The 11478-nt window shown below is 35.5% G+C and overlaps 1 pseudogene; it reads right to left on the bottom strand.

Moving 5' to 3' along the window:
• Positions 1–374: 374 nt before the first annotated feature.
• Positions 375–3962, bottom strand: LOC127798729 (amino acid permease 3-like; annotated as a pseudogene).
• Between the last annotated feature and the right edge of the window lie 7516 nt (positions 3963–11478).

Here is an 11478-nt window from a genome sequence, read left to right as displayed (position 1 = left end):
GTCTTATAAGGAAGGGGAATAAAGCAACATAGGACATGACTCTACTGTTTTTGGACAGCTAAAAAATATAAGGATATGGAAAAGGAAAATGAGTAAAAAGCATATATATATAGTGACTTAACAATATATATATATATAATAAAATAAAACCATGAATGGTTAATATTCCTCTTATATAGATTTTTTGTATTGAAGGGTTGTGATTTTTTTTTTTTTATAATTTTTCTCAAACCCCATCATCAATTAAGTTAAAATCCCAAATAAGTTGTATTCTTTTTTGTAGTGTTACTAGCTAGCTAGCTTCCTCCAAAATAATGATCGAATTAAAAGGGGGATTTGCTTAAAGAGAAACAGAGAAATGAAATTGCATGGCATGGTTAATGGGACAACATTTGGAGACCCCATACTTTCATTAATTCCAAATATAAGGTTAAAAAAAAAGCTACAAATTAGGTCACGGCGGTGACATATATGGCTTGTTTATAGTTATAATTCTTATGAACATGCACAGGATTTAGTAGCTGGTTTTGAAGGGCTTGTAGGATTTCAGATCAAGAACAACTCCGGCGAACGATCCGGCAGCCGCCGCAATGGAGATGACGAGGCAAGCAAGGCTCAGGATTTGCAGGCACACCCATCTGGTGCTCCACTTGGGTATCTTCTTCTGCACAATGTACATCTCCACGGGAAATACACCGTCAGTGGCCAGAACCCGAACGCTCCGAGGATTCCGACGATATCGTTGAAGAACGGCATCAGCATTGATATGACAGTGGTTGTGATCACGAAGATGGTTCGCCAGACCAGCCGGAAGAGGTTGAGCTTGTAAGGCTTGAAGCCGGGAACCGGGACGGTGATTTCGCTGGTGAAGAATTGGGTGTCCGGGTACCATTCGACCGCGGTTTTCTCGATGAAGGCGAAGAGGGGCTGGCAGTAGACTTGGTATGCTCCGACGAGGTGGATGACGATGGCGGCGTTGGCTATGTCGAGCATCCAGTAGGGGTTGTAGAAGCCGAATCCGGTGAGGAGGTTTCCCGGCGATAAGTCTCCGAAGGCGGCGTAGCCGAAGCTGCCGCAGAGCATGTAGAAGATGGTGGTCACTGCGACGCTGATCAGAGAGGACTTCTTCATCGTCTTGGATTCTTCCGGTGGTGATCTGATCGTGTCCTGTTTTTTTCACATGCTATCATTAGTTTGGAAGTTGAACAAAATCAAATTGCATTTTGGGATTAGGATGAAGAAAGAAAGAAAGACACCTGAATTTCGATGAGGATGATGGAGTACGAATAAGCAAAAGCTATGTCTCCGAGAGATTGGAAGCTCCTCCAAATCTTTTGAGTTTCAGTGACAGTGCCGATGCTAATTCCGGTGAGACTTCCCCGGAATTTTCCGTTCTCTGGTCATCCGGCAACCCGAGAAAGCTGAGTTAGTACGTATATCTTAATCTAAGACGAAGAAACACAGAATGTATACATACATATGTACATGTATAGAAGGTGTAGATTTGTACCTACAACTTTGGCGATTCCAAGACCGAGACCGATGGAAGAGTAAGTGAAAGACATGATGGCGGCGACAATGGAGAGCCAAGATATCTGATCGAAGTCTGGGATTTGAGAGAAGATGATTTCAGCAACACCGAAGATGATCATATATGGAGTGCTTGATATTTTGCATGGATTCTGCCCTCCACTCTGGTGGAAGCAATTAGACCGTTTAATTGCCCTGCTCATCATCAATTCAACACAAAAATTAACAAAACCAAAAAATTAATTAGCTATATAAATCAAAGCTATTCAACAGATTAAAAGCATAAAAAATTAGAAGTTTATATATATGCTGTGTGTGTGTGTAGAGAGAGAGAGAGAGAGAGAGATACTCACATCATGCTTATGGAAGATGCAATGGTGTAGCCAATGGCAACTCCAAAAAGGTTGAGATACTGAATCAGCCCGCATATTTTGACCTGGATACCACCTGCCAAAAAAATTTACCCCATAAATTAGATCAAATTTGAAATTCTGAGAATTACTCACTAGTTGAATTGGATCAAACTTGAGGTTTTGATTTGACAAGTACCCACCAGTTGAATTGGATAAAAAAACTTGAGATTTGGAGAAATTTAAATTGCTTACCGAGGTTGGAGCGGACGGCGTCCATGTAAGTGTAGTTTCTCTTGCCGGAGACCTGATCGCCGGAGCGGTAACAGGCTGCCAGAAGGGTGGAAGTGTAGTAGGTGACAAAGGAGAACATGAGCATGACAGTCGGACCGGCAATCCATCCCAGCTGAGCAGTGGCCCAAGCCAAGGACAGAACTCCGGAACCAATCACAGCTGTGATTATGTGAGCACTTGCCGTCCAAACATTCCCTGAAGTACAAAACCATCAACCCAGTAAGTAAACAATTAAAAAGCCTCCAACTCAGCCAGAGAGCTCGGGCTAGAATGATGGTAGGAGATTATAGTGACCGCGTTTACTAATTAGATTCAAACATCCCCCCACACACAGATTATATATATATATATATGTGTTAGGTTTCAGTGGTTACCAGTTCTTTTGAGGCGGCCATCATCGTCGAAGCACTTGGAGCCGGCGGCCTGCGGCGGCAGGTCGATGGAGAGGTCGAAGACCTGGTGGTGGCTGAGGTGGTGGTGCTGGGCCCTGGTTGCGGCGTTCTCACCCATCTTAATTGTTTGATAATCACAAGCACAGATCAGAAAGCTTTTCAATAGCTCTACCTTCTTGCTGAAATGTAAATTAAGCAGCAAGGGCTCTTAAAATCTGTAGCCTTTTCTCTCAGTAGCTTGCACTACCGATAGTGAGATTGGCACGGTTTCCAATAGCTCGAAAAACCCAAAATATAAACTAAAAACCGTAGAGAGAAGAGAACTGGAGACGAGTGGGATTAATTGGATGCCGTTGGAGAGAGTGCTGGAAGGGGTATATATAAGCGCTTCGAAGGAAGAAGAAGAGAAGAAGCACCACCAATTGGCCACGTGAGTTTTAAAAGACGAGACGCGTTTGGAACTGCAGGCAGAGTTGAGCTGATTTGTGTCTTCAAAAGCTTCATGCCCCACCATCCAAATCATCCTTTTTATATTTTAAATATTCTTTTAGGAACCAAAAAACGTATCAGAGAAAGTAATTTTATATATAATATATACGGATAGTATATTTTTGTAGTTCGAAAGCTGAAAAGTGTTTGTCTTTTTTCCTGCCTGTTTATTAATTTTCAATCCCGTCCTTGTCGAGAATAAGCTGGTAAATGCTAGCTAGTTAAAAAAAAGGGGGGAGAAGAAGAGAGCTTATATATAGTGGCAGCAGTAAATCTCACTTATTACAAAGGGAATCCAAGTTAAGGAAACACGACAGGGTGAAAGGGAAAGGGAGAAAAGGTGGTGAGTTGAGGACGCCTCATAGTTGCTATAGCCTATAGCGATAAGGTTGGTCTAGGAAGGTGGGATGTAGGATTGGGTGTGGAAGTAGCCATCGGAATTTGGGATGTTTATAGATCCTCTAGAGCTTTTCTCACCAAACATTTTTATATTTCAAACGCTATTTTTATTTGGAATTATTACACTTTATTGCAAGCTCTGATATAGTACATCTATTTAAAATTAATTTTAGAGTTCTTAAATTGATGCAACATTTTTTTTTTCTGGACTCTAAAGTGGCATCCCTTCTCTCTCTCTCTCTCTCTAAATCTTAACAATAAGATATATTTGGTAGTTACATTAATTATCACATGCACAAAGATCATTTCGGGCATTGAAAGAATGAAAGAAAAACAACAATATATATTTGGTAGTTTCAGAGTGTTTACCTTCATTTCCACCAAGATGTCTTAATTTCTTCAGAGCCCGAGCCCTAATCCTGAGCCTCTCCCCTTGACAATGGGTATCGGGACACTTAGCTGCTTTGTGGCAACTGCCTTCAAGGTGGCGAACTTATATAGAGGGCACGGTGCAAGTGAAACGACAGTATTTTAATCCATCTCTTTAAAGGAGAACCTCTATCACAAAGTTGTGTCGCCAGCCGACTTCTCCTCCACCCCTTGCTGAAGGAGAGAATTAGATTCCATGCTTCATTAAATAATTAATTAATTAGCTAGTGTGTTTAAGTATATAATTATAAAAATATATACATATATAATTAAGTGAATTATTGTATAAGGGCAGTGAGAGCATATATATATATATGAGAGAGAGAGAGAGAGAGAGAGAGAGAGATGAGTCAAAATATATTCAATGGCAATGGGTGGGGAATCAGCATAATGCCAAGAATGGTGTGGCACTGAGGCTTTCATCATTATAAGCAGAAGCATTGCCATTCAGAGATGGGCAATCAGTATCCTATTCTCCGTCTTTGGCTCCCAAATTCTGAGGAAGGAGAGACGCACTAGAAAGCAAAGGCTAAGTTTAGGTGTTGAACGAATGCATTGCATCATTTACAATAATAATTAAGCCCTTCACTCAAGTTTAAAGTATAATTTTATTTGTCTGTGATTTTTCTTCTTTGTTTCTTTTTTATTTTTTATTTAATTAATTTGGTGTAATCAATCAGTGGTCATGTCGTGTGGCCAGTGATCACTTAGCTTTGATACAGAAAGAAACAAAAAAGAGAAAATTGTTTAAATGACTTGACTAATTGAGTGGCAGAATTAATTAATCTGTTGAAGAATTAGTTTAATTAATCACCAAGTTCAAATTTATGATAATAACAATCAAATCAAAACTTTACTTCGTGCTACGCTTCTTCCAACCTGTCAATCAATACTTGTGTTAGAACTTTTGTTAAAGAGAACCTAAAACTTTTAGGTAAGTGTTGGCTACTTGTATAATTCTTCTTGTGTTTTTTTTTTTATTTTTTTTTCTTTTGTTAGGTTACTTTTACAATATTTCTTATTTATTTAGGTTTGAGACTAGTTATATTTTTAGATCTCTATGACTATGATTTTTTTTTCTTTTACAAAATACAAAATTGAGTCATCTTTAGTGTTAGACATGAATTATGTAAAATCAAAATTATGTAACCCAATATATCAAATGCAAAAAGGTAAGTTTTACGTTAAATTCACCGTTATTATATCTTTAAAAATGACACAAACCTCTTCATCGCTAAAAAATTAATCAAAAAAAGCATTTTACCCCTATTTAATTTTTGTCTTTCCCCTCCCTATCTCTCTTCTTCTTTGCCTGCTCCTGTTCGAAAAAGGAGAAAAATTAAAAAATAAGAAAAATAAATAAAGTCAGATCATGCAATATGATATTGTGGATATCTAAAACTACTTCCATTCACTATTAAATCTAAGTGTAGCACTAGCTTAACTATTAGCCCCATCTATTGTTGATCATTGATCTCTGAATTAAACTATCATAACACTGAGCAACCTAACTCTTAGCCTCATCTACTATCGATCATTAATTGATCTCTCTTTTTGTGATCACTCCATCAAAGCTTAATTATCACACTATATATAGGAGTGATTTCAATGGAATTCTCCTTCAAGTGGTAAAAGAAAAATATCAACAAAGAGATCCATTAATCATTTATCTTGCAATAAAAATTCTTACTCATATATAGTAGAACAAGTTTGCTAGCTGTTGTCCATTAATTAGGGATATAGAACTTAGCTCACATCCCAGACTCTAAGCAGCATATCATTTACTTTCCTGAATCAATGAGGATATGGATTTTGTTACCCAAACAAGTTCCTGAGACTCTAGTAGTGTGATAATGGGTAGTAGTCTTAATTGGCTCCCATCAAAGCATGCACAGAAATTTTGGCTATTCCATCATCTGAATTTCCTACTTCCCTCACTAAATCTGTATTTTCAATACCAAATTACTCAACTTCATCTATGACTGTAATCATATATATGTATTTGGTGTTCTTTAATTTGTTTGCATATATGATATAGACATCTGAGCAAGCATAAACTTTTGATCACTACGCCAGAAACAATGCCCTTTAGCTTTCTTTTCATCAATTTCTTTGCCGGTAGCCAGGTAAGGGTATTAGGTGGTTTAGAAAATGCTTTAGAGGTTTTAACTGAATTGAATTTGGTTTCAGGAGGAGGTAGAGGTGGTAACCCAGTTCGAATAGGGTTGGCATTGGTGCTGTAGTACGTTTAATTAATGTGGTACGTATTGTAGTTTTGGTTGATACTGCAGGTTTTTGAAAGGAAATTGGGAGGCTTTACTTGAGGCTAAGTGTTTAAAGCAGCTTCCTCCCATTTGGCAAATGAATAAGCTGCTTGTAGGTAGGGATTTTGGCAAAAATCATTCGAATTGGGATCTGTATCTCATCATTTAGGCCAACCAAGAAACAACCGAGGGCATATTCTTCGCTAAAGACTTACCTTATTCAACAATGATACATCAAATTCATCAAGATTTAATCTTGCAAGATACCTATTTGCTTCTACTTCTTGAGATGAACCTTGCGGTCCTCAAATGTTTGTTCCCCAAATTTACTTACCAAGTCAGACAGGTTTCTTATTTCCCAAATCATTGAATTCTTGTACTTATTCTTTATAAGTGATATACTGATGCTGAAGTGCTCTACCTTCCATATTGTTAGTATCAAATTGTGTAAATAAAAAATGATAAATAGAAATCAAATGAGAAAAATAATATATAACGCATAAAAAATTAGTTTATGTTTATGATTACATCATAAAGGGATAATTCGTTAGGTAAACCTAACTAATCTCGTTGAGATAACTACTCGCACAGCATATCTAAATTTTGATTATCTCAAGTTGTAAAACGTGCAAGACACACAATCACAATAATCTAGATATCTCTCTTTATATATTATTGGAGTGGTTTGTTAATCACTAAACCATGATTATCTATTTATAAGTACTGAATCACAGTTATAGTGGGATTAGGTTTACTAAACTTATCATAATCAATTAATTAAAATTAACATCTGATAAGATTACCTAAGATATTTTTTCTTCATCAGATTAATTGTATTAAATAAGATAGAATGCTAATCAAACTAAAATTTGAGAAGTTATCCTGGTTGAATTGCAACCATTTGAATTTGAGACTCCTCTCCATTTGAAATAACTACAACTCCACTCTAAATAAAGAGCCATCCATTCAAATTATGTAAACTGAGATAATGGGATTTAGAATGGCTAAGGTTCGGCCATTCTAATAAGACTACTATAAGTTGATGATGGAGGCCATTTATCAAGGATCGCATGCAATTCTCCAATTGATCTTTCAAGTTATTCTAGCTTTTATCAGGTGTTTCTGGCAAGAAAGCATTGAACAGAGCTCCAATTCTTTGATTCAAGCATGATGAGAACGTAGGATTGATGATGCTCTCTGATACTCTGGATGATAAAAGGGAAAGAGAGAGAGAGAGACAGAAGCATTTATGAATTAGCAAAGAAGCATTTACAAACAAAAAATCAACAGACTTTAATTGGCGGCAACTGATTTACAGCCTTAGTTTGCGATGCTATCTAGCTGACTTCAACAACTAATTAACTCCACTAAAGACTCGTCGCCTATCACCAAATCAACATCTTAACTCAACTTAATCAAAAATTCACATATCATATATTGTTACGATTCAGAAAGTTCAAATACAGAATTGATAAAACGTAAAATTCGTTATAAAATTCATATATACCTGAGTCAGAATTCAATTATTTTTTGTAATTTGTCCAATTTAAGCCATAAATTGTTGGCAAATGGACAATGGTCAATCTCTACTATGTTAACAAAGTGCCAAGAAACCATGAATATTATCACAAGAATTATGGAAACATAAGAAAGAATATCTATTTAGGTTCACACGTTATTATCATATGAAAATTTGAAAAAAAAAAAAAAAATCTTACTTGCATAAATATGTGCAGAGTGTGCACAATTAGTGAGACATGTATAGAGTTTCGGTAATAAAATAATTTTTTTTCTCAATATAATCACGTGCGTATTTGAGATTCAATCCTCCATTTTAAAAATATTATCTCAAAATAAAAATTAAAAATAAAATTATTTTAATTAGTGGGTAGTTATTCTAAAAATCAAAAGAATATCTATTTAACTTTAAACATCATGTTCATGTGAAAATTTGAAAAATAAAAATTTTTCAAGTAGTTGGTAATTTTCTTAAAAATATTATCTTAAACAACATTATTATTTTTTTAACTAAAACGTACCATAAATTGCTGGTAGCTACCACCCTTTACTTTAAATTGTAGTGACCAGCTATCCATTAAGAAAGAATCATGTATATATTTCTGATTCTGCTGATCAATGTCATGCAATTTCTCTCTTTGTAAATGGTTAGAGCTTTTTATTTGAAATATATTTCATCATCTTTCTATGCAGTAGTGTGTGATTTAACATAAATGAAGATGAATATAATGATGTAGAGGCGTTTGTTCTATACGTAATCTTGTCACAAATAAATAAATGATTTAACTGTGTGCGTAAGGAAGACAATAATAATATTAATTGTGCCTACATGAACATTATTTTAAACGATACAAATTTAACTTAATATCGTGGACAGATAGGAAGAGGGCCACTTGTACCGTGTTAGGAAAATTAAAATACCATAATAATCGTGGGGGATAAGCTACAGATAAATAAATATCTGCGACCTGTAGAAGGGGCAGGCCGCCTTTTCTGTGAGATTTTGAAGTTTCTGGGAACAAAACATCAATCGAGCCAACATTTGGCACTAGTCAAAAGCTCTTCTAGGCACAGCTGGAATTTCTGACCCTTGATAATTTTTTCTCTTTTTATTTGTGGGGTAGGCAGCGCACTAAAACAAATCTGAATTGACACCACTCGACACCCGTAGTGGAAGAAATTAAGGGTTATATAATTAGTTATATATTTATTATTTTAAAGATCAGAAATAAGTACTTTTATTAATAAAATGCGAATTTAGAATCAGGGGCCTTCTTTTTATTCATAAATTAATTAAGAATTAGATTAACAAAAAAAATTATTATAAAATTACAAAAACATTAGGATCAATATTATATATATATAGTATTTTGGTATCTTTTCTATAGCAAGACAAGATGCATTTCACTTAATTAGTTCTATATTTGTTGCTAATATATAATCAATGGGTAAATTACAACATCTTCTTAAGTAAATTATTTCAACTTTACAACAAGGGTTTTGTCAAATGATTGCAATTGGGGCTAATACGCAAAAGCCAGAAAGCCATATGAAGGCATGAGCACACTAGTTTTATACCTAAAAGCTACTACTGATCAGTGTGACCATCCCTTCCTTTTAGAAGCTCAAAAGAGAAATTAATTAATTAAAGGGTGTTGGGTTGGTTGCATGGTTCCTCTATTTGGAAACATCTTGTTCTGTAAGCTATATAATCACTAAAACAAATAGTTAAGCTCTTTTCGATGCTTTAACTGCATCCTCCCAGCATACCCTTGATTTTTCAATCATTTATTTACTTGGAAACAATGGCAGTCTTATTACTAATGTTTGAATTAGGTCCGTGTCATTAATCTGTAGCACAAAATTAAGTTGGAGGAAGCGACTAAGAAAATTCAGAGAGAAAAGAAAGTTTAAGAAAATTTGGATGTGATGTGGGGATGGGTTGGCCAAATTGAAGGGTTTTCCAGACCTAAATGACACAACGTGAAAAATGATCCACACAAGAAAGAAAGAAAGAAATCACATCAAACATTCTGCTTTTTATATCAAATCTTGATGTGAATGCATATATAAACTTTACACTTTACAGGTGTGTGTGTATATATATACACATATACTCATATACATAATCGTTAAGACACACACACACACACACACATATGTTTATGTATAAACGTTAAATCAATTAGGTATGTGTAAATATATATATAATATGCTTCTTTCCATATAGTTGATGATATGGATAAGGTGCTTATCTATTAGTTGTCTCCCCCATTCCTCCATAGAATTTAAGCTATTGTATCCATCCACCACACTGATAACCCATCAATGCAAATGGGTAACCTGATCATCATTCATCCATTTGCAATTGCAGGTCGAATTTTAAAATAAAAAACTATTAAAATTATTCTTTTCCATACATATTCACAAGATATTTTTGCCCTTTTTCATAAGAGAGTGAGAGATTGAAATCTAAAAATATATCTTACCTACCGCTCGTGATGTGACTGACAATCATATTACAAGATTTACGCAACATTAAATAACATCAAAATATCATAAAACAACACTCAACTGGGCTTTTTTTTTTTTTTTTTTTTGTAATACTGTTATTAATTAACTATTTACCCTTAAGCTTATTAATAAATCATAAAATAAAAGTTCTTTAAACAGAAGACTTCGAAACTCACACGTATTTCTTTACCAGTGGAATGGAACTGACCAGTCATGACTTGAGCGCTTTTCAAGACACGTTGTTTCTGGGAAGTCAATAAACTGCAAGAGACTGTACAGTAGGTGATGTGATCCAGTCAAGGGCTAAATTAATTGAGAGAGGTCGGCACGGATGCCAGCCACTTGAGAGTGGACGGAGACATATTGTCTTATAGTAGTAACATGTGTTGGGTCACTTCTCTTAATAAAGGGCTTTATCTTGCCACGTGTTAAGTCTGGCATTCTATTTCACTAAAATCATTGTTATGCACTTGATTCTATTTAAAAAATATATAGGAATGGACTGAAAGAAAGATTTGTTTGTTCTCCATGTCACTGGCACAGATTGTTAGGCATTAAACTTGTGCATAACTAATTGGAAGATGACCGACAGATACTTAAGTTCTACCCTTAAACTTGCAGCTCGGCCCTAGGGCCGCATGCACACAATTTTTATATATGTGTATAATGGTTATAAGTTCAATTTCTCCATGAACTTTTCATTATTTATCACTTTAGTTCTTGAATATTTTCTGCTCAATTACGCTTACATACTTTATGAATTGATCCACTTTGACTCTATGGCTAATGGTCTATCAATTTGTATGGTATAGGAGAGTATTTGAGGCCAAAAAGGGTTAAAAAAACTAATGTGAGAAATGCGAAAGTTTGAGGGGCCAAATTAAACTTTCTTTAATATCATATATGTAAGAACCCTGTCCGAATATCCTAATCACCCGGACTATCCAAACGGAAGCGTTTACGGAAGGAAAAGAAGAATGAAACACAAGACTAAAACCACCCTAGCATGCATACAGAAAACTTAAAACAACGGAAGCGAAGCTATATACATGCATGCACTACGTGAACACCTATAGCATAGCAGTCACAAGATAAATAAATGAATATAGACTCCTATGTCGACATACACGAGACTTGAGGAATGACCTGGCACAGTAAAAAATAATAAAGTAAATCCTACTCAACCATCAGAGTTGACAGGGATTGACGGGACTGCCTGTACATCATACTGACTCTACCGCTAAAAGCTGACTCTCTTGCCCGGACCCACACTGCCACTACCTAGAATGATGGAAAGCA

Source organism: Diospyros lotus, chromosome 4, assembly GCF_014633365.1.
Source record: "Diospyros lotus cultivar Yz01 chromosome 4, ASM1463336v1, whole genome shotgun sequence".
NCBI lineage: Eukaryota > Viridiplantae > Streptophyta > Magnoliopsida > Ericales > Ebenaceae > Diospyros > Diospyros lotus.
Note: the sequence above shows the minus strand (reverse complement) of the source record. Positions and strands in the feature narration are given on the sequence as shown.